The sequence below is a fragment of the Apteryx mantelli genome, chromosome 1 (genome assembly GCF_036417845.1).
Source record: "Apteryx mantelli isolate bAptMan1 chromosome 1, bAptMan1.hap1, whole genome shotgun sequence".
NCBI classification, from domain to species: domain Eukaryota; kingdom Metazoa; phylum Chordata; class Aves; order Apterygiformes; family Apterygidae; genus Apteryx; species Apteryx mantelli.
Window position 1 is genome coordinate 73,336,722 of NC_089978.1, and position 23,991 is coordinate 73,360,712.

The 23,991-nt window shown below is 40.1% G+C and overlaps 1 protein-coding gene across 5 annotated transcripts in view; it reads left to right on the plus strand.

The window, feature by feature from the left end:
• Nucleotides 1-5,833: 5,833 nt before the first annotated feature.
• Nucleotides 5,834-23,991, plus strand: part of NCK2 (NCK adaptor protein 2) — a 91,620-nt gene continuing 73,462 nt past the window's right edge. For 2 of the 5 annotated variants that reach the window (XR_010883960.1, XM_067294995.1), the window contains exon 1: nucleotides 5,834-6,115. The gene's annotated coding sequence lies outside the window, so the exon portion shown is untranslated. Of the gene's footprint in view, nucleotides 6,116-20,751; nucleotides 20,893-22,057; nucleotides 22,136-23,991 lie in introns of those variants that run through there. The other 3 variants (XM_013954183.2, XM_067294974.1, XM_013954185.2) reach the window with 3 other exon arrangements.

A 23,991-nucleotide genomic window follows, 5' to 3' on the forward strand; every position in this document is an offset into this window, starting at 1 on the left:
AACTAATGTAAAATACTGATTTAAAAACATGCCAATTTTTCTTTTAATTTACTTACAGGTTTCTAAGTTCATAGGGATCAAGATTCCAGACTTTCTCTGGTGCCCATGAAGGATGAAAATATCTTCTGAAAGTTGAGCTTCTTGCATCATCGTATGATTCTTGCAATTGGTGTTTTAAGGGATACCAAATAGGTTGTATAATAATGATAATACTGCAGTAATTGGCAATACATTTTTCAAAGGCAGGGGCTATGATTAGTCATCAGTCTTCATAAAAGCAATGGAAAAGCTAATAAGCAGAATTTATTTCTTCCTCTGCAGTCAAATAGAGTATTGTTAAGCTCTGAAACTCTGACACCAGCCAGAGCTCTTAGGGGTGAAATCAGCTCTGACGATGTTGATAATTAAGGCTCTTGGTGCACAGTACAGAGCTGAGTAGGGAGTTAAACCTAAGTCAGAGCTGTGTTACAGGACAGTTGAGTTGCCTTCACTCACAACCTGCTTTTCCAATCTCTTGGCCCAAATTGTTGCTGCTGCCCCTCTGCTCCATTTGCCCAAGGTCCTTGGGCGATGGGATCAACATAAATATGGATCTGCTGCTCCTCCCTTTCCCACCTCCCCTCAGTCTCCCAGTCTACAGACTGCGAGAGGCTGGAAGAAGCGTCCTTGCTCTGCGCAGCCGCAGCAAAAGTTACAGCTAGTGGGTCTCTGCCGAAACCGTAGCCAAGAGCTTTGATGAAGGCCCACCAGGACAAGCTTCACCCACCATCAGTATGGATAAACAAATACATACATTGAAAAAAGAAAAAAAATGCTCCTTGCAAACAAAAAAAACACTGTGCAGTTCCCTGGGCATATGTGATCTGTAATTTAGATGAGGGTCCGCTGCTTCTGTAGCCTTGTTGCCTACTAGATATCTGCGTAACTGATAACTTGCCTGGTTTCTCTTATGTTGCCTCTCCCTGTGTATTTTTCCCCGTGAGAGGAGAATATTAGCTTGCAGTCCTGAGCAAAGTCCAGCATGGGCAATTATATTTTGCCAGCATAAATTACCCTGGCAGTGGGACTCTCTATTCTGCGCTGCTTGCTCTGAGCTGCGGGGTGGTGCTGCCATGGGCCCTGGTCAGGATCTGGTGTTTAAATATAAAATTGAGATTATGCTGCAGAGTCAAGCCATTCAGCAGCAATATTCTGAATTGCAAGACTATACAAAAGATCAGTTTTAACCTTTGAATAGAGTTCAAAAGACATCCCTCAGCACATTTTCACTTTCAAATAAGCAGGAGAATCAAGGGCCCTGACATTTCCAAAGCTCAAAACACGGGTTTGTTTTCTTTACAGAAATACACTGAATCTTAGCAACTGTCTACAAAAGATTATGATAGAATTTATCATAATAAAATGTGTTCTGCTGATAGACCTAGCTTGCAGTTTTACAGCACCTTTGGGTGGTTCTGATCCACTGAATAGGAGAATTTGGATGTATTTTGAGCTCTAAGGACACGTTCTTCCCCTCAATGTTCTTTGTAAATGTCATTGAAGATGCAGCAGTCATGCAGCAAGTGAGAAAAGCAGCTGTGTTACCGTCAGGCTGAATTAGAATCATTGTGCAAATATACTTAAGTGACTCAGCAGTAACTAATTGAGTATTTGGGATGTATTCTCCCCTGGTGGCAGTCATGTAATTCCCCTTTGTGGACATGGGAATCAAGCATATGCTTTAAGCAGAACCTATATGACCTGTGGGGATGTATACCCTTTCAGAACCAGATTTTGGGGGGAGAAAAAGCATGTTAACATTGCTTTCAGCATTTTAAAGTTATCTTAATCACAAGTTGAGAAATTTTCTGAAAGTTGTTATTAAGATGAACATTTTTTTCAGATTAGAAAGAATTAAAAGCTACCTTGTTTTTTCCAGGGTACCTAGTGCTTCTTTATCTCTCCATATTCTTAGTGGCAGAGAATTACAACACCACATATATGAATTGAGTTTATTATAATATCAACTTCTTTTAAAAGCAGTTTTGAAAAGCAGGAATAACAATTACTAAAATAAGTTAATTTAGATTTACGTATATTTTCTCTTCAGTGAACTAACATGCAGAGACAAAATATCTTCGCTGTCAATCTCTGAACTGGACAGTGCTGTTTTCCAGAACTCAGAAGGATGTTCTGGATCCTCCTTCTCAAACTGGCCTAACGGAGCCTGTATTAACTCATATGCTAGATAGAGCTGCTGCTGCTGCTAAAAAAAAAAAAAGTATCTGGATAAAGGCAAAGGTATTTGTGAAGAACAGGGAAGGAGTCCCACCTCAGAGGTGGCGATCATGCCCCAGCCACTGTGAGGTGTAAACATATCAGCGTTTCTTAGATCTGTAAGGCTGCAACCTGTGGCAGAGAGGGCAGCTGCATTGCCTTCCATGAGCAATCTACCGTTCCTCTGGGCACACAGTAAAGCACAGGTAGCATTACATATGAAACAGAAAACAGGTTGTCATAAAAAAAGGTAAAGATAAATAGGAAATAAAAGCCAAAAGAAAATACAAATTTTCAACCTCTTGTACAAGTTATGGGTAACAAAATGAACTGACTGCCTTTATGCAGTCATGGAGTAAGTCTGTCACACAACCTTTAGATTTGTTGTTTGATTGTAACCCTATTCTAGGCAGGAGTATGCAGTCGACTGCTTCTTTAACAAAGATGAAGAGAGATCTTTCTATTGCCTAACCATTTTCTCTTTTATTTTTACTATCCAGTTATAGCCTTAGGCTGGGAGAAATATTCATGCTGTTCTCTGCTGTGTATATATTTTCTAAGGACTGCACCAGTCTTATGCATATGCAAAAGTATATACTTTGCATATTTACTTTCTTTATACAAAATACTGTGCCCACTACATTATGTACTGCTTTCACTTCTATGCAGATTCCCCCAAGTTTGTCATCTGCTCATATTTAGAATTTAATTCTAATTCAGATCTTTTAAATAACAGATATTCCAGAGACAACAGCTAATTATGATATTTCAAAAAGTGTACATTAATATTTCAGTAGGCTCAACATTTTGAAATACTAGTCAAAGCAGCACGTTAGTCTTTTTTGCTGGTGAAACATACTTTCAGTAGAAAGGCAGTTAAAACACCTTCCAAAATACCATTCCAAACCCTTTTTACAGTATCTTTTGTTTGTCACAAGCAATAGCTTGGAAAACCATCTGTAATGGATCATTCCTTAATATAATTAAATATATTTAACAACAGCAAGCTTCAGGGTTCTTAAATTAGTTCTTTGCATGAAGACAACGTGTTCATTTAAATCACTCCTTAAAACATTCTTCTTCAATAAATCCTATTAGCATGAATCTGCTAAAGCTAGGTGTACTTTTTAATTTTTTTTCAGATACCTAGAAAGCTTTGAGATCGATTGATCGTTTGGTGTCTTATATTTCTGAACCCTTTCAGAGATCTAATTTAGATTGTAAACTCTTTGTAGCCATGTCATCTTCCTCTGTGCATCCTCAGCACAACGGTGCAGCAGAAAAAAACAATGAAGCAGAAGATTTCTGTATGATGAAGTTAGCAGGGAGTGGCAAGAAGGGACAAAACTGAAACTGGAAACTAACTGTATCTTATAAATGTAAAGTACAGCAGGGATAATTCATCTTTCCATTATTGCTCCCCACAGTATATTTTGTTCTGGCAACCACAGAGACTTATTCCTGAAAATCCTTGAGCAAACACTCCCATTTAAATTCAGAGTTTGCGCTTGCAGGCTCCAGCCTTAAGGGAGGCTTGAGCGAGGAGGCCTCACCCCGCAGCGAGGCAGCCCCCACCTGCGTGAAGGGGGAGCACAGCAGAATCTTAGATGCCATTCCTGGAACCCCAAATATTTTCTAAGCCTAAAAAAAGTGTTGTCCAATTATTGTTCAGAAAGGGAGATTAACACCTCTCAGACTCAAAGTCAAATGTGTTCAGGAAAAGGCTTGAAAGGAAAGGGGCTTTCTGTTCTTCCCTGAGGGGCATGCAAAGTCTTCCTCGGAGGAAACAAGGGACCACATTTTTCTTTCAGTTTTTTCTAAAAGGCATGCAAAAGGCAATTAGGTCTTCTGAAACCATCAATTAAATGTTGTAGGAATAAGTAAAAACTAACAAGGGGAAGAGGGAATTATTCAATGTCTTATCAACTATTAAAACAGGAACACAAAAATCCTCAGAAGAAGTAGTATTTTTTTTAAAACTGGAATGTTTAAGAGTTAAACATCTGCACACTAAGTTCTGCCCACTATTTTTTCCTTGGTCAGGGAAAATAAGACAGTGGTGTCTCAGTACTGCTGAATTTACTTTGGATTTAGAAAAGGTGGCATTGCATATTATTGCCTCCAAAGCCAGGAAAAAGACCTGAAAAAAAGACTAAAGCGGTACTGGTAAAGCACAAGTCTCTTCTTCAGAATAGGCATGTGTTGAAACTGGTTAATTGATTGCAAGTTTTAGGCTGTTTCGAAGTGACTTCCTTTCGTAGCATTGATTTATTTTCTAAACTCTCCAATTTACTCCACAAGGACAATTTTTTTCCCTTCCCCTAGAGCTCAATGACACTAAACCCTGCCAGAGGATCGCCTGTGAGAAGAGGAAGCCTGGTTCCTGGAAGCACGGCCAGAAACTGTGCCCTGCACCGTAACCTTTCTGCGCCTGGCAACCACACAAATAGGGTTGATCCGTTCCACGACAGATTTCATTCTCAAGGGCTGCTTTATTTTATTTTTTATTTTTTGGTCTTCTTCAACCATTTGCGGGAAACTCCTTTTTTGGCCACTCGTGGAAAATTCTTTCAGCGCCGACTGCGCCACCGGCACGGAAGGCGGTGGCGTTTTGAGAGGGGACGGAGTTTGCGGACAGAAGCCCCCGGCCAGGAGCACACCGCAACCCCGCGCGGCCTGCGCGCTGCCCGGGGGCGCGCCCGCGGTGCGGCTCCCCCGCGGCCCCGGGAGCCGCGCCAGCCACGCGCCTGCGGGACGGTGCTTTCGGAAGGAAACGCCGCTCCGGCGGGTTTCCGCGTTTAAGGATGCCCTTTCCTTAGGGGGAAAACACCTGGGCGGCTGCGTAATAATTGCGGTAAATACCGACCCCACTGATAAACCGGGCCGGAAGGCTGAAAGTTTACAGTGGGGCAGAAGGGGGCAAAAAATAATAAAAAAATCAGGCAGCAGGAGAGGGGCCCGCAGACGCTCGGCACCGCCGCGGGGAAGGACCGGGGCCGCGCACTGCGCTCCGCTCCGCGCCGGCCCGCGCCATTCCCGCGGTGACGTCACGGGCCGCGGCCAATGGGCGGCGGGGGCGCCCTGCTGCCAGGGCGGAAAGTTCCCCGCGCGGCGGCAGCGGCCTCGCGGGGGCGGCGCTGCCGCAGCGCCAGTTCGGTGCCCCGGCCAGGCGTCCCCGGCCCAGCCCGGGAAGCGCTGCCTTCTGCCACCACCCCCCTCCGTTTCCTATAAGCCTCTCGCCGGTACTTTCCCTGGGCGCTTCCGCTACCAAGAGGGCAGCCGAGGGGGATTTTCACTGGGGATGCCGGGTTTCCTGGGGTTTGGGGGATGTGGGGGGCGGTTCCCCCCACCCCCTCGGGCGCGGAGTTCCGCCCGGCGGGGAGCCCGCAGCGGCGGCGGGGGGCCGCGGGCCGGCGGAGGCGGCGGCGGCGCTCCCGGAGTGTGAGGGAGAGTTCAGGGAGCTCCTCCCGCGCGATCCCGGCAGCGGCAGCGGCAGGAAGGGCAGGGCGGGGGCGGGGGCTGTGCCGGGGGGGGCGGGCGGTTGGCGGGGGAGGGGCCGCCGCCGCCGCCGCCGGGCGCAGCAGGCTGAGGGGAGGCAGGAGCGGAGCAGCCGCCGAGGGCCGGGGCCTTGGACGCGTCCGGCGCGGAGCGGCGCGGCGGAGGAAGAGGAAGGGGGGGAGCTGGCCCCTCTCGGAGGACGCAGCCCGCATCCGCCCGGGGAAGGGAAGAGGGAAGGGAAGGAAAGGGGGGAGTGAGCGGGCACCGCCGCCGCGGAGACAAAGAAGCGGAGCCCGCCTGGGCTGGGAGCCTCCCCGCCGCTGCCATTACTGAGCGCCCCGCTGCCCGCCCGCCGGCCGAGGTAAGCGTGGCCGCGGGCGGGGCGGGGCGGGACGGGACCCGCCGCAAACTTGTGGTGGCCGCCGCGGACCGTTGGGGCGGCCGGAGCGGGGCGCGGGGGGGGAACGGCCGTGGGCGGGGCGGAGCGGGCGGGCGGGGGGAGGAGGCTCGCGCCCCCCCCTCCCCGGGGAGGGGGGGCATTTACCTGCCGTGGGGGGAGGGCGTTTGCGGTGCCACGTCCAGCCGCGGGAGGGGGCGGGGGGGGATGGAGGAGCAGCAGCGGCTCCTCCTCATCCTCGCTGAGTTGTGTGTGTGTGTGTGTGAGTGACAGCCGCCGCTTTGTGTCACCCGCCGTCCTGGGGTGAGGGCTGGGGCAGGGCGGGCCCGGGCGCCCCCCTCTGCGGGGGAAGGGGGGGCGGCAAGGGGGTGTCGGGGCCGGCCTGGCCCGGCCAGGGGCGGCTGCTGCCCGGGGCCAAAGATTAGGGAGATAAAAAAAAAAAAAAAAACGCCTAGAGGTTGGCACGGAATAACCTCGGCCAGTAAATAAAGTTGGCTTCGCCCGTGGGCTCGCGTCGGACATGGGTAAATCCAGGGGAAATGCCTTTTATTATTATTATTATTATCCTCACGACGTGCGTTGCCCCAGGAGGAGGGCAGGCAGGCAGCACCGTGCGGTACCGCCGTCAAAAAGCCCGTGTTTTAAAGAACTTTTCTGGAGAATTATCCATGGCATTCGGGGCACGGACAAAAGTGCTCTGTGTTCAAGAGCTGCTGCTGCGGCTCGGCCCGGGGGAGTGGGCCGTGCGCGCTAGAAAAGCGGTAGGTCGTTTCCACTAGTTAAATAAGAGAGACCGAGCGCCTGACACCGTCGGAACAAAATACGGGAAACAAATGAGCTTCACCTCCTGCAAGGTGGGAATATTCTGGTAACCACTATGCCACTATACTGTTGTTGCCTTTTTTGTTTTTTTCCTCCTCCTTTCCATTCATTGCTTTAGGCTTCAATAGATCTAAAAACTTTTTTTCCTTTTTTTTTCGATTTTTTTTGAGAAATAGACTGAACATTGGTATAATAAACCACCAGTCGACATTGATGCTAACATAGGTAAATGACAAAAAGCTAAAGCAGCACAACATGGGTAAATTACACCGTTTGTTCAAAAAGCGCCTCCCCTTTGGGGGTTTTGGGAGAAAAAATATTTAAGTTTTTGAATCTTCTTACCCTGGTTTTAATTAAAAGTGTGACCACACAAATAGATACCCTTCACTGGCAGGTTGGGCATAGTGGCCCACCTCCGATAAAGTTGTTAGATGAGGATTTGGGTCTGTAATTCAGGTTTAACTTGTGACCAGTTAATCATGTGTGCCTCTGTACTGTAGTTTGTATGCTAAGATATGGCCTTCTGTGTATATCAGAGTTATATTGTGAACGAGAAATAGTTTAACTCCACATTGTCTTGGGTTTTTTTTGTTAGTTTAAAACTTGAATGCTAATTAAAGCTCAACATAATTTAAAACATTTTTCCTCTTACTGGATTCTGTTTCTTTTAGTTACTCTGAAGCAATATTTGTTTCTGAGGAACATACTCGTGTAACTGCTTCATGTGGGAGAATTGGACTTCTCTTTAATGAAACATGGTAATGCCCTTATAAAAACAAATCTGCATGGCCTGACCACGCATGGTTTATATCATCAAGAGTTTGGCCTGGTGACTTAACATGGAGGAATTTGAAAGGGCTTACTGGGTAGGAGCTTACTAAGAACTTTTTTTTAAGAGTGCTAGTCCTGCCACTGCTTTTTAGGAATCCTAAGCAGTCAATACCTTGTAGATAATGGTATTGTGTTTTTGTTTTTAGGATTATAACTTATAAATGACTTTACTTCTTAGAAATACTGTTTTTAAAACTCTGGAAATTGAAATCTTCTGTCTGACCCAAGTAATAACAACTTAAGCTTTATTAACCCAAGGAGAGATCGTTTTGTCTTCATAACTTTGTCTTCTTGAAGCTTTGACAGAGGATGTCACTTTTGGGAACTGTGAATAAATGTAGAGATAGAAGGCACTTGTGCCAGTCAAGGCTGTAATTAGAAAATATTTTAATACAGGCCATGAAATGCATATAGACTGTAGTTCTCTCACAGCAATGTTAGCTGTTATATTAGCCTTTTACCTCTAATAGATGGTATTTCCAATTGCTGTTATGATATAGTGGTATACAAAATCTCCTTTTCTATATTTCTTCAAAAACAGGAGTGGAACTAGTCACTGACTGTCTGCGTGGTCCCCTACATTGTGTTCTCTCTACTGAATATCTGATTAATTCAAAACTCCAGCCCCTGGCTTGTTACTGCAATGAAAAGGGAACTTACTGTCCCTTTTCTCTTCTTGCACTGTTTTCTTCCATAGTTTCCTGGCTAGCTGTGTGAGAGTGTAAGGTATTTGCTATCTCGAGTCACCTCACATCTACTGTCTGCTACAGACAAGGGACGAGGTCAGCGGAGTCTCTTTCTTTTCCATCCTTTGTTTTTTGTATCCTCTGCTGTTGTTGGTATGCTATTCCTTTGCAGTACTCATGGCTTTCCTCAGTAGCAACTGTAACAGTAGCAAGTCAAAAAGTGATGTTCAGATAGCTTTGTTTGCTGGTTGTGATCTTGAGCTGCAGCAAAACTGGCTGGAATATCCTTGTTTTTCATACTACTTAGGCATAAGAGCAGCTTCCAGGCTCATGAGGACAGTGCTGTATCGCTTTGCTTGCTTTGGGTTCAAAATCAAAACCAAGAAATCTTTGAATCCGGAGCTTATGCTCTAGAAAATATTTTCCATTTGCATTGAGGGACTGATTGTTTTGAAGTCATGGCTATTTTTTTTTCCCCCCCACCTCTGTGTTAGGAGAAAGCAGGGTTGCTGCTGGGGCATTAATCAGGATGATTGAAGGAATTTTCAGGTAACTGTCTATGAAACCAGGATGCTGCCATGTTTCAGCCAGCTCAGTCTGAGTTGTGATGAAAGGTGCTGGACACGCTTCACTGGACATGTTGCTCAGCTGAAGTAGGTCATCTTTCATGTTCGGAAGGCGGTCCGGCTGTGTGGAGAGCAAGTTGAGGTGCTCTGTGGGAAAGCTGCTTTTTACTTCTACTGAAATAATAAACTTGAAGGCAATACACATTATTGTTGTATTTACTAGGTATACAGAAATGTTGCAAAACGTTAGCTTCCACAGAGTGATACCTCTCTCTGAAAGTCAAGAAGTCCTTATTAATTCCTGGATTGGAAGATCTTCATAGAAAATTGGGATAGGGTTTGTAATGTGGGAAATAGTATTGTTTCTTCTTCCTAAGGGATTTAAATGAGGCCTATGCTATTAATTCAGCTACTGCACTGTTGTCCAGTGTTCTGAAAGAGATACTATATGAGATCCTGGTGACTTCTGCCTTTTGAAAAATGACTTTTTTGCTTGTTTTTATTTGCAAATCTGTAAATGTTGGCCCAGGTATCCTAAGATAATTTCTATTTAAGGTAGTTCCATTCCATTTAAGTTTTTCTTGCAGATTCAATCAGACCCATTAGTTGCCTCGTCGTAACTTAGTCTGCTGTGTTCTGCCCAATTAAACCGTTGCTCTGTTCAGTGGTGGGTGAAGTAATTCTTTCAAGTGTTTTTTGTCTTTTCTTGGAGTAATCTTTTTCCCCATTATAAGGATTCTTAATTGTTTCATAAATGCTAATGAAATGAGTAAATTTGAAGTGTTGAAATATGAAATATATATTTTTATGTTCTATTAAACATATATGACACAACAAATGAGTTTGTTTCTCACTGCTAACAAAGTGAGATCATATTTTAGAACCAGCATAAATTACTTGGTGTGCAGTGAGGTGGCTTGGCAGAGTATATTTTTAAGGTTTAATAGAGTATTGTAAATGTTATAAATTCAGATGCAGAGGAATAAATCTTGATTAGAGAATAGCAACCCATTACATTTTAAATTATTACAAACACGCACAATAAGCCAGTGTTAGCAAAGTTTTAGAAATGCTTGTGTTCAGAAAAATGTCTCTTACAGTGGAAAATCAGATATGCTACTATATCCAGTATGTTTGAAATGGTAGAAACAAACTTTGTGGCTTTTAAGGCTTTCCCTTTTTAAGACCTCTGTAGGTTGGTTGTGTTGGTTTTGGTCCTGATTGCATTAACAAGTATTAATATGGTGACAAGTAACTAATACTGATTATTCTGTGGAGCAGATGGTGAGGTGAACATATTGATACCTGTATTCTTAAAAATGCTGCTTCTCTATGTTATAGTTGTGGCAGAATACAGGTGCAAAATACAATGCAATACAGATGCATTTTTAATCTAAGCTGCAGAAATGAGCCAGTTTTAACTCCTCCAAGTAATTATCTGCAGAGTACACAAAACTGCATCTGTAGTTATTGAGATAGGTATTAAGATACTTTGCAGACAGAGTATAGCTGAAACTTTTTTATTAAAGAAAACCTGTTGTGTTTAATATGTTTATGAAAGTGGGTAGCAACCTTCTGAGGCAGCCTTCTTTTCTAAATCAGATAAAGTATAAACATCTTTATTATTAAGATAGTGTTGGAAAGAAAGTAGTTGGAGGATCACGCATTACCACAGTGTTTCAACAAGCTGCTCTGTTTTGATAGTCGGGGCATTTTCTTCTGTTGCTCCTGAGGCTCACACTCTAGAAAACTGCTGATGTGCAAAGAGTGTGTTTGCTGTGCCAGGGCTGGGCAGTGTCCCGGCTTGTTCAGCTGAAGTAGATCAATAACAAAAAAGGCACAAGCAGGCCGTCAGGTTATTATTTCTTTGGTCAAAAGGCAGATTTTAGCTTTTCCTCTGACCTGTTTAATGTTTTTGACTTCTGGAAATGTTTAGAATTGTGGGTGCCTTTAATGAAGACAAAAATACAGCGATATGAAGGCAAATCTCAAAGTTTTGTGAGAGGGTAGAGGTTGAGGACTCTCTTTGTAAAGCAGGCGTACTAAGTTTCATCCTGTTACGATGTGAGTAGGTGCTTTTAGCTGAGTGCTGCAGGCTTCTCTTGGCTGTCTCTTTTTACAGGTTACACTGGATCAGCTTGATGCAAATAAGGAGCAGCAGTCCAACTCTGCAAATATACTGGAGGAGGGTTAGCAAAAACAGGTGCTTTGCTACTTATGCTGGGGCAAGATCCTGGGTTCTGTTAGCAGTTTACTATTAAAAGAAATACTATGCCTAGTATTAAAAAAAAAAAAAAAAACTGTTGTAAAAAATGAATCCAGTTCTCTTCCAACTTAGCTATATTGTCCTTGTTTATTTATAAAACTGGTCATAAAATGTAGTTTTAGACCCTGTCCTTCAAAATTAAAATAGGTCATTGCAGAGTGGAAAGGCTTTAGAAATTAATGGTGTTGCTTGTTAGTGATACAAAATATAAATTAAATGTGCTGGTATAAATATGAGATTTCCTAACTTGTCCTTCTTGTCAAATTTCAGTTGGCTAAAGTAATCCTTTTTGTATACTAATTCAGTTTTAGTTAATTATATAGTAAAAGGAAGCCGTTTTAACAGTTTGATTAGTCCTTTCACAGCAGTTTAGGACAGAAGAGGAACACTAAATCTAGTTGAAACTTATTTTACATATGGAGAATTAAATTGATATATTACTGTGAATTTCTTTAGGGCATTCTGGACTAATAAAACATTTCAAGGAACATCAATAAATTAAGACTCCCATTTGGCAAGCCCTGGCACCAATAACAGTGGAGAGGAATCTCAAGTATTGATCAAAATGACTTCTTAGTTTTTGTTATAATAAGAACACCCTCAGTGCAGTGTAGCAGGGTTATAAGGTCGGTCTTTCTGTTCTTTGAATAGCAGCGTATTCCATTTGTTTTCTCTCACATCCATTGTGCGTCTTAGTTGGCTATCAGTGCCAGCCTAGACTAGTGTTCTTCCACAGGGATTCACGTCTTGTTTGACATCCTAACGATGTTTTGGATGGCGACCAGGAAAGTATTTTTGAACTTTTTGATGCAAAAGGAAAGACGCGTGGTTGTATGATATGTTTGCGGGCTGAATTTGCATAGCTGTCCTGACGGCAAATCACATGTTCATTTCCCTGAACGGATGGTGTACCTCCAACATACAGTGTCATCAGATTTGACAGATCTTGAGTGATGACATGCCAAGGATGCTACATTCTATATTGACTGCTGAAAATGAATCTTGCCACCTGACTTAACAAAATTTGTTGTAGGTTTTTCTTGGTTTTGAGTTCAGGTAGAGAAACAGGTGCGCTTTGTAAAACCAGATTTAGTATTTGTTGAAAAATTAATTTGTAGTTTTAGATTGAAAGCTTGTTTTCCAGTGTAACAGAAGAGGAAAAATGTACTTAGACTTCATCCAGTCACTTTAGAGACCTACACGTTTCAGGTGCTTTCAATGTTTTTAGCAACAAGCTCAACAAAATGAGGAGGAGAAAAGTGTTGAGTATATTTTGGGCCAGAAGCAGGCATTTATTTACTGATTTTTCATTTTGTGTCAGTGCTGTCAGTCAGTAAGAATACGACTACCCCTCTGTTAGTTCTGCTGTGGAAAGCGGGGAAGGGAGCCGACACCTGGAGATGGGCTGGGAACAGGGGCAGTGGCACAGATGGTTTGTTTGTTTGTTTTATTTTTAGCCTTGGCTGTTGTTTATTAGTAAAGTTGTAGTTTCAGTTGGACAGCTGTTTTTGGTTTAACCAAACCCCAGAAGTCTTGTAAAGTCAGATAAAAACCTGTAAAAACTAACTGTGTATTTTGTATGGGAATGTTATGTTGAGTTAAAGTCCTTCAGTATCTAGCACTCTGTGACAACACTCTTGACTTGGACGACATGCAGACAGTATTTGTAAATGAGGATTTTTTGAGTTGTGCATTATTTTTTGTCAGCAGTAGTTTCTGGCTATTCCTTTAGCATAAGTGAATTAAAAATTAGTACCATTTAACTGCTGAAAAAAGGTATTATTTTGGTATCTTTAAATAATCCTTTCTAGAAGAACTTCTTGTAATCCTGTGAACGTAGTATCTTTGGTAATATAAGTTTATACATACCATTTTTCCCAGTGAGTGTTGAAATTTTGTAAAAGTCCATGCTATTTTTGTGGCTTGATAATTTTAATTAAAAATGTTTATGTTGCAGTTGTAAAAGAAATTGGCTACAGTATACTGTAGCCAAAATTTGTTTTCCTTTAATTATTATATGTTGGGGAAAAAAAAGAGAGCGAGAGAGAGATGGGATTTATGGGTATAAGAATTTATATTTTTATACTGAAAAAGAGTTAAAACCATTTAGAGTATAAACATATTGAGCTTCACCTTTTCTATCTTTCCAAAAAGGATTAAAATAAAAATTGATGATCAGTATCGCTCCTTTACATTTTCAGTTTTGTAGTCCGTCTTTCTGCTAGTGCTGCAGGGTAATATAGAAATAATTATATTGTGGAATCTTCATAAATTCACACTGTTTTGAATTCCATTTAATTCAAATAGAGAAAGAAATTAATGCTAATATCCCAAATAATTAATGCTATAATAAAGGATCTGCCTTCCACTTGACACTGAATGACTTATGTTCCGTTACATCAAAAGACTTAAATCATTCCAAGCCCTGAATATTAAAATTCTAGTTCATGAATATTAGAAATTTAATCAGATATCTCAGTAAGGACTGTGCAGATTGTATTGGGTTTAAAAATGGGTGATAATAAAGCTTGTGTTTAGTACAAGTATCAAAATATGACACATCATTTTTATGAGCTCTGAGGCTCTCTTAAGGGATGCATGGGGAATCATAATGAACAGAAATGTTATAGACCTCCTATGACAGAAATCTATTAGTCTATGTAATTTTATTATTAAGGCTTTGTGTGTCTTTCCATTAGTACCATTTTGTAATACTGTTGGTTGTATTCCTTTAGGATCTTTTCCATTATTGCTGGCCTGAGATCCTGGATTTTTATTCTGTTCAGCTGTTCCTTTTGTCCGTCTGGAATTTCAGGAAGAAACAATGTCATGGTAGTTTTAAAGCTTTGTTGAGGTGTTCTTGCTTTATTGCATATCCTAACATTCCTTTTGTTGCTGTGGTCCTGGGAAAACACAAGCATGTGCTTAACGAGTACTGGTAGTCTTACTGAAATGAATGCTTCTATTTACAAAACATAAAGCTGAGCCCATAAGTATGTCTTTTAAAGACAAGAACCAAAATTACATCGCAGATCAACTATTTTTTAGTTATACATTCTTTAACTGATCAAGACATGTATGTTAAATTACATGTTGAACTTCTGGCTGCAGTGTCACATAGCCAGCTTATTTTTACAGGCAGACCTTGCACCTATACATTGCATATTGAGTTAACTATAAACAGTCCAGTAAAATTGGTGGGACTGCTAGTTTAATGCTGTTAAATGTTAAATGTTAAATGCTGTTTAATGGATGCTAATATTGAGATATTAAAGACTAAGAATGGACCAGGCAGTGCTTGATGTAATGTCTGCTTAAGTTGGCGAAGAAAGGAAGTTGTTCACTGGGAAAACAAAGAATAGTTTAGTTTGGTGTTTAATTTTAAAATAATGTAAATCTAGAATTTAAACTAGAAAATTGTAACTATATGAAAGCAGAAAAAAGTTAAAAAATAAAATATTGCGCAAGAAACTCCCTTAAATACACGAAGGTTTATAATATCTTCATACCTCAATTCCTCCAAAATAGATAAGTGGATTAATGCAGACTGCTGAAATAATGAGTTTTTAAAACACTTTCCCCCATATTTTAATTGTAACATTGTTAATTTGTGCACTGTTTAATAGTGTAACTAGAGTTAGTTTCAATCTCCCATGATAAGATTTCTTTTCAGCTTATCCGTGTGATTTACCTGTTCTGTTCTCTGATTTTCTTCTTTCTGCATAGATAATTCTAGTGGTTAAATAGTTGGGCATTTGGATTCTTTTGAGATAATATAAGCAACATACTGATGGTTAGAAGTAGATACTTTAACTGCAAATTATGGTATCTGGGTTAATGGACATTGCCTTAATACTTGTGCAGAAATGACATACAATTTTGAAGTATACACAGCATTAGAAGCAGCTTGGTATTCAGCAGATTGTAATGCGCTTGCAAAGTAGGCAGTATAATTTCAGAAGTTTGATTCTTCAAAGATAAATAGTGATTGAGTGATGTGAGGGAATCATGAAGGCATGTGAGTTAAGGGGGAGATGGTGATAGTTCAGCTAGAGCACCTATTGCTATATTATCAAGCTACTTCAGTGATAGAAGAAACTGGGAGAAATTTGGTGTGTTGTGGCAAGTGCATCCAATAAAAATGGTTTCTGTTTCTAAATGTTCATGTCTCCAATGTACGTAAGCATTTTAAAATACAATCCATTGGTGAATTTATAAGGTAGGAATATGAAAGTGCTACGTATTTGCAATTTGGTAATATTATTTCTCTAGTTTTCACTAAACCTTTGTAAAAATACTTAAGTTGTGATTTACAAACATTCATATGATGTTTTCATAACCACCCACTATATCTTGTTTAACAGTAATATTTAAAAATGGAGCTAAAATGTGTTTTAGATGTAACTTCTTAGATCTTGTCTGGAAACGTACTTGCATATTTAAAATGCTGTTATCTTACTTTACATATATTTTCTATATCTGCTGTTAACTATAAAACAAGCACAGGTTTTTGAGATGCCAATACCAGCAGGAGAAGACATACTGTCTTCTATAAATCAACAAGATGATTCTCAACTAACTTATAATTGTAAAACCTTTCTTGCTATTGATTAGAACAACTTGGCATTTCTAATTCCAGATGCAGTTGGCAGTTTAAAAATGGCTTTTCAATATGTAAGCTACATGTATTTGATGAAGGAACTGCTAAGGATGAGTAATTATGTCTGTCATCTTGGGTCTTCTGTGCTCTCTAGTCACGTAGGAGGTGTTTGTAGAAGTTCAGGGCAGGGCCCGTCAACTGTTTGCAGCTCAAAAACAAAGAAAATGTAGCATCAAAGAGCTTCGGTCACGTCCTCCAGTCAGGTGTCACCACTAGCCCTTATCCCAGACTGACGGGGAAAGAAATCAGTTTTTGCCTTTTGAGCACCAGCCTTCAGGTAGAGCTTTCCTCACCTGCAGATGAGTCTGCGCTACATTTTCCCGTGCTATTGAAAATACAAAGGGGCAGGACTGACAGCTGAGAACTGCTGTCTTCTCTGTCACCCAGCTAGTCAGTGCTGCCTGCCTGCTGCCGTCTGGACTGGCAGTGGCCTTTGGGTCCAGGTTCTGTCCTATTTTCCTAGGACTGGCTTTTTGAACGTAAGAGATGTGTGCAATTTGCAAGAAGCCATGCCTGGTTTTAAACAGCTAGATTTCAGTGGGTCACTTAAATTGGTGACACTGTCAGTGAAATATTGTAATTTAGTTGATCTAAAAAAAATAACAAGCAGTAAGAATACTTGCATCTAGTATCAGTCCAATTCATAGTTTTGCTTATTGTGTAGGTGCCCATTTGGATTTTCTCAGGGAAGTACCATTTCATCTACTTCATTTTATGAATTTTGTAAATACCTGATCTTGACTTTAGAAAATCTTTAATTTAGTTAACACATCTTGATCTTTTTACCTGGACAAACAGTGATCAGCTCTGCTTTATGACTTGACTAGTCTTTTCCTTCTTTCTCTTTTGTTTTACAGTATTTTGTACATGGTTGTGGTTGGGAATAGCATCAATTGTGAGTGGATATTTTTTGAATTGTCTGTAATCCATTCATATGATAGAAATGTGTTTCAGCAATTAAAAAAAAATCATTAAACTAAAAAATTACTGTCTTTTCTGGACTAATGACATTCATTTGGGAGTAAAATGAGCAAGATTCAACTCAAACCTTCAAGTTAACAATGTGTTCAAAAATAAAATAGATGAGGCTTGTGAAATAAGGATAGTTTAAGCCACGCTTTTGAACCCTCATATACAGCATTTGTGTATAAGTGTTTTAAACTCTTCTTCCATTAATGTGTTCTAGCATTGCATTAGGATATTGGGTTGAGCTCAGCTGGGAGGTTGATTCCCATGTGTTTTAGTCAACAAATGCTTTCCACTAAATAAAAAGAAGCATTTCCATATTGAGAAAAATTGTTTTACGTTGTTTTTGTAACCTTTCCAATGTGATTGTTTTAAAACATTGTAAATTTACAGAAAGTTGAATGCTGTGTTTTGTGACAGTCCTGTGGAGAATATCATATGTTTCTGTAGCTGTTGTGTGAGAGCAATGATAATATATTGTCTTTTATTTTCCCCCCACTCCCCTCTCTTAAATTTCACAACCCCTTACTTTAATCCCTCTTCCAAAGCATCTGATTCAGTCTCCTTTTCCAGGCCCCCCCCTTGTGCTGCCGTTGCAGTGGTGACTGGAGGCCAGTACTGTGTGGGCGCTGTTAGGGGCCGTAGAGTTGCCTGTGTTCTAGGTAAGGCCCTTTCCAAGCAGTGCAGAGGCCGTCAGGCAGCTGAATGTCATCCTGCTGGTGTGCTGGGAAGCCCCTTGTGTAACAGTCCACTGGCAAAGTTACTGTAGAGGCTGTTCCTCATGAATTCTTCATGTTGAAAGAGACATTCCTTTAAATTAACAACTGTGAATAGGATTTGGAGGAAGATATTTTTATTCTCGGATTGTTGGCTCACTATTTGAAGCATGTAGTAGCACACCACTAGTCATAGAAATTAGGTTGTCTGCTTGCCTTATCTGTTTAGGCTGGAAGTAAGTATGTAGTGTCTTACAGACTGTTCTGTTGAATATTGTACTTTCATTTTCTACCTACCTACCTACATGCCTGCAACCTAATTTGTTAAATCTGTATTTACTAATATCACTGCAGTCCACACTGGGATAGGATTTACCAGTGTGAACTGGATTTTGACTAAAATAAATCATAAAAATAACACCATACTTTCCCTCCCTATGCAACATCCTACTCCTGCTTGTTCAGTCTTTATCATGGGAGGGGGGAATTGCCATAACAAGAAATTTTTGAGGTCCAGCTTTGGATATCAGTGTGTTTGGGAGCTGGGGGAATGACAAAAATCATATTTAAGTTTTTCTGTGTTCCAGTAGCTGGATATCTCTCTTTTTAGTAACTTTTCTTTCTTGAACATTGTTGGTATTAAAAGTCTTTGTTCTTTTGTACTCAAATGTAGCCTGGGGTTTTCAGCCTGTAGATGTGTTTTAACATACTTAGTGAAAATTGCTGATTCTGGGGCTTTTATATGCAACACTGATCTGAAACTTATAAATTTCTAAGGGTAGGTAACAGTAAGTAAGTTGGAGAATAGGAACCCTGGGTTTAAGTGCCTCATAGGAGAGTGAAACAAGGGATATGTGACTTACATTCAGTAGTATTAAATGCATGTATAGTTTATTTGGGCATACTTCTTAGAATTTATGATTAAAGTTGATTCTTGGTGTTTATCTGCTTGCTTTTGGTGGGAAGTGCACCTAATGCAGGTTGCTGAATCATTGACCCTTATAATCAACAGTTTATGTATCTTCAGCTTGTTTAGCTTCATACCAAGAAAGAGTAGAAAAGTGATTTTATATAAAAATCACCAGGTGAATAAATTGTTCATGAAGGAAGGGCTTTAATTTTTCTCTGGTATGTCTAATTTTTTATTACTATGTGTGGACTTAGAGAATGTGCTCAGCTGAGATTGATCACTGGTGTGTGAAATGACCAAATTATAACAATGGAGAGTTTTCTGAAGTGGGTAATATATTTTCATATGTAGCTTCCAGCAATGAGTTTAATACCTTGAAGGCCACATTTTCTATGCTTCTGTTATTGAAATGTAGTGCTCTGATCATTTTTCTGCTGAACTTCAATTTAGAGCTTTATCTGGAAAACATCCAAGGAAAAAAGCATCAAAGCAAAATAACAAGAATTGTCTTGGAATGCAAGAATATCTAAAAAAATAAAATATGCAGTGAGAGTTTAAAAAATGTGTAGAACACCTACTATCTTAAAGGCTAAATCTGTGAATAAAGAAAGAAAATAGCTTTACTGACATGTACCTTGAAGTTGTAATAGTTTGCTAACCCAAGTACAGGAAGTAAACTTTTACCTTCTTAATGTTTATCCCTTCATCTCCATCATGAATCTCGTGGACTTGCTTCAGCTAAAGGACTGTCACCAATTTAATCATAGGTGCCTGAGGAGTATATTCTTATTATCTACACAGCTCTGGTTCATTACTCTGCTTCAGTTCAAAACCATCAGTTGAACTCTTCCAAACATCCAACTGAGTTATGATACCCAAGCCACCTATGTATGAATATATTTAGTTAACTTTTTTTAAACTTGGATTTGTGACTTCAGCAAGAAAAATGCATCCTTGAGGAAGAAAACCATGCTTAAAAGGAGTATACATAATTAAGAATCCTTCTTCTATCTGTTAAACCTTTAAGTTCTGACAATGTGAGAACTGCTATCCTGGATAGTCCTGCCTGTCTAGGATAGATTGTTAGGAGCTATGCAAATCCTAGATTGCTATCCTAGACTTAGCTGCATTACTATCCTGTTATTGGCAGTGTTTTTTGTTGTGTTTTTTTCTTTTCTTTTTTAATCTTTTGCTTCAAAGGAAAGAAATCCTCCAGACTAAAACCTCCTTGTAATAGTAATCTGCATACTAGACGAGGGTGCTCTACTAATGTATTCATTAAATGTTTGTTAATACTGCTGTCAAAACTTTTGTTTTTTAAAAATCTTGTTCTGTAACTTCTTTTGGACTTGCCACTTTGGTTACTTTATGGAGCATTAGTATAGACAAGTAGCACTGACTTCTAGGTTAATTCTTGGCAAAATTAGTCGAGAGCATGGTTGAAACATTTGGTTCTAGTTACATGAACGTTCCTATGTGAGCAGCTAGAGCTCTATTGTTGTCAGTGTAGTATGGGCAGTGGGAAGAGGATAGGGTGTGTGTAACAATAGCATTTTTTTTCCTATTTTGTAGATCCAGATGTAAGAATAGGAGATGTAAGAATAGATGTTCAATTGCAAACTGATGGCCAGTAAGTTTTCCATAACAGTAATTAGAGAAGAAATTTCTTCTGATCTAGAAGCACCTCGATATGTCATGCTAAAGTCTTTCTCTCATTTAGGTTTCCCATTCTTGAAGTGGGATTTTCCTTTCTTTGCAGCAGGTCTGTACCTGTCAGAGATAGGCTTAGGTTCTTCTTGAATTGTTCTGGCAGCATCAGCAGGTGGTTTCCATGTAACCTACAAAACATATAGAAAGTTCTGTAAAGTGTGGCTTTTTTAGGTTATTTGTTCTTTCTTGCAAGGAATCTTAAAATCCTCAGTAAATCTAATATTCTTTACTTGTCTGCTGGGCACAGTAAAATTTTGCTGTAGCATGTGAAAACAGCTTTTCATCCCAACCACAAGCTCACTGTACCTAAAAAGCCCAGTTATTTGGGGGTGGGGAAGAGGTCTACACATCAACCAGATTAGCAGACATGACAATATTCTTCACTTCTTTTATTACAGAAGACTCACTTACTTTAGTTTCTACATTGTCTCTTCATCTCAGCCCACGTATTTTTCTTTCTTGTCTAGGAACAGATTCCCTAGATGGCAACATCAGCAGCTGGCAGCTCTGTGCATGTTATGCCTGGGGAAAAGCACTGGCTTTCTTAAACCCACTGTCTCTAGCAGCAGTACAGAAAACTAGTAGATACACTGTCATTGTTAGGAGAGGTAAGTGGCAGATACACAGTAATCTTCTCTGGACAGCTGGAACACTGGTCAGCTGGATGCAACAGCTGGATGGATCCCGGTTTTGGATGAACATGATTTAATATGAACATTGATTATTATGTTGTTCCAGTGTGCTGTCTATGTTAAATTTCTCTCCATTGCTGCTGCCATAGGTTGTCTTGGGCGCTCATCAGTATTTTCCCTCAGTGAGGGTGGAAGTGCTTTTATTTGGTAGCATCTTCCCCTTTTTCCCGTATGCATAGAAACCTTGCAGTAGTTCCTAATTTGATTCTGATTTTATGATAGAATCACCTGTAGTCTCTTTCAGTCTTTCCAATCACCTACACATTTTGTAAAAATTGTATAGATATTCTGTTTTCAAAACAAGTTTTGCTATGGAATATGCACACAGGAAGTTCTTTAGAAACTCTAGTAAGATTTTTCTTAATTCCTTTGTGTAAAGGGAGGGATGTTTGCCAAAACTGAGTACCATCGCCAAAGCAGATTTTTTTTTTTTTCCACCAACAGTTATTACTGCTAGTTTTCGTCCTTGAGATAAAAAGCTTTTTGCTAAGATGAGAACTTAGTTTCAAGAGGCAACATAAGGCGAAAGGAGAGGAAGATAAAACTGTGTGCCCAGCAGAAAGTTTGATAAGTCTATGTTTCTCTTTATCTTCATCTGTGTCAGAAAATACCATGATCTGTGATTCCAGCCTTGAAGGAAGAAAGCTAGGAAGAAACTCATTTCAGTCATGGACTGTAATTTGATTGCTGCTTGCTAATCTGCATTTTTTTAAGGGGGAGGGGGAAAAGGATCATTTCATCACAAATTACAAATAGTGGAAAGTAGATTCTCTGTAAAATAGGAACTGTAGTGGGAAGATGAATTAGTCGCTTTCTGCATGTGGCATAGGACTTGCTCATTTTGTCAACAGCAAAATGTTTTGCTCAGCTCAGCCAATTTTTTTTGAAACCTCACCCTAAATTGCTGAGTTTGGAGACTGCGCAATTGCTTCAGCCAGCAGGAGAGCCTCATTTCTTTTTTATGTTTAAAAAATATGTATGCTAATTGTTCTCTAATTTTTTTGAATGTTTACTTTATAATGTGCACCAGCGAACTACATATGCAGGAATGGGAAGAAGTAACTATTTCTTCTTCACTCAGTTCACACTGAAATAGCCGTGAAACTCTTGCTCCTGATTCTCCACTGTTCTGCAGCTTGTGAATCATTTACTTTGTGCTGTAAGTGCAACATATGTATATAATTCTAGTATTTTTTTAAATGTATTATTTCTGCTTCACTCTCATTTAAGTCAAGTGTAAATAACTTTATACAGTTGCAAAATACTAGGGAAATGAGCCTCCACAAGCTAATGCATTGGATTTATTTTCAGGGACAAATGAAGCCTAATCAAAGCCCGAGCTCTCCAATTGTGTGTAGTATAAACTATAAAGTTGGTGGTGTCTGAATAGAATCTGTTGGATTTAGGACTTTTTTTTAATTGGGGTTTGTATCTCTGGAACCCATATTCAACATATTTCTGGAAATGACAAATGCACTGCCATATGGTACACCAGATTTCAAGCCGCTCTGAGGTGCATGTGTGAATTTTAGAGTGCCTGGAAGAAATGAATGAAAACCACATTCTCAATTTTATCCATTGCTGAGCTCTGTAGGCAGACTGGGGTGAGGGGAGCGGAGGCTTTGAAGTAAATTTTGCTAGAGGGATTGCATGCTTATTTCCAAACTCCAGTCCTAATGCAGCAAGGTGTAGATGTAATTTATGGTTCAGAATACACACTGATTTTAGTAGGACTATCAGTTTACGTGCCTCGATGTTTATTGTTGGAGATGCTAATAAATACTGAACTGGGCCTTGTGCTTCCTTTTGCTACTGGTAACTCTGTTACCATTTTCAATCATCCATTTTCAACTATTTTTATGATTAAACCTCCCTTTCAGGCTTTAATGACTGAACTTAATTCTTATGTATTCTTGAACTGTTCTTTTTATAGATTATGATATTTCTCCTTAAAAAGTTCTGTATTGATTGTACTTCTTGAGTAGATTTCTTAAGCATTTGTTGGTTAGTAAAAGCTGAAGAAGCATTACTGGAGACATTTTTACCAGGGTTATTTTTATCCCTGAAGACTCTATGGAAAACTTATTTTAAATGTAAAGAAAGGATGTTTGGGGGGATTGATGTTACCATGTTTCTTGTTAGAAAAATAATCTCATTCTTGTGGAAGACAAACTAATAAGAGTTCATTATTAAGACTGGTTGCATAAATTTACACAAACTCTAGGAATTTTCTTCAGAATCAAAGACAATGAATTTTGAAATTTTGTTTTTATACTAAGAGGAAAAAACTCACTTCTTGTGACGTGCAACTTGAGTGATTAATATTTTGTCACACAACATGCTTAGCTGGTAGAATTAAAATTAATTCTGTCTGCCTGTATCAATAAGAGGCTGCTTGTTGGGGAAATTGTGTTGCTGTGCTAAATTGTCTCACAAACCTTAGAAAAAGTGCTGTAACTTTATACAGTAATTGTTCATAACCCATTTCAACACAGGACCTTTACACTCTTTGATTTCTATGAAATCCAAAGGCTTTTGTTAAGATGCTGAGTTTACCTTCATGTGTTAGTTTGACAGCTCATCTCCTTATTTCAGTTCAACTTGCTGTGTGCCAGTTAATTGCTGTTTCTGACCTTGAATGAAAGTGTGTTTCATGCACTCCAGCTGCAATAAAAATGTGACTGTGAAGGGATGGTATTTAGTGATGTAAAAGGTAATCGCATACACATGTAAAGCTATTCAACAGTCTTGCTGTTCTTATGGTTCATAGTGTTGTGATGGGAAAAATGTTTTCCTTCCTCCTGGAAAGCATCAATTCATTAAGCTTATGTTAATTAATAAAATGGTTTGATGAGGATGGGACTTCTGGTCAGAGTCAGAAAGGAGGAAGATGCGGTTGCCATTTGCTGCAGTGTAGGCAGGAGCCTCTTTTGGGGACATGCTCTGTGAACGGGGGAATTTGGTGTCTGCTTTCTTGCTCCGGACCACAGAGCACGTCTCCTCCATTAAGGATTG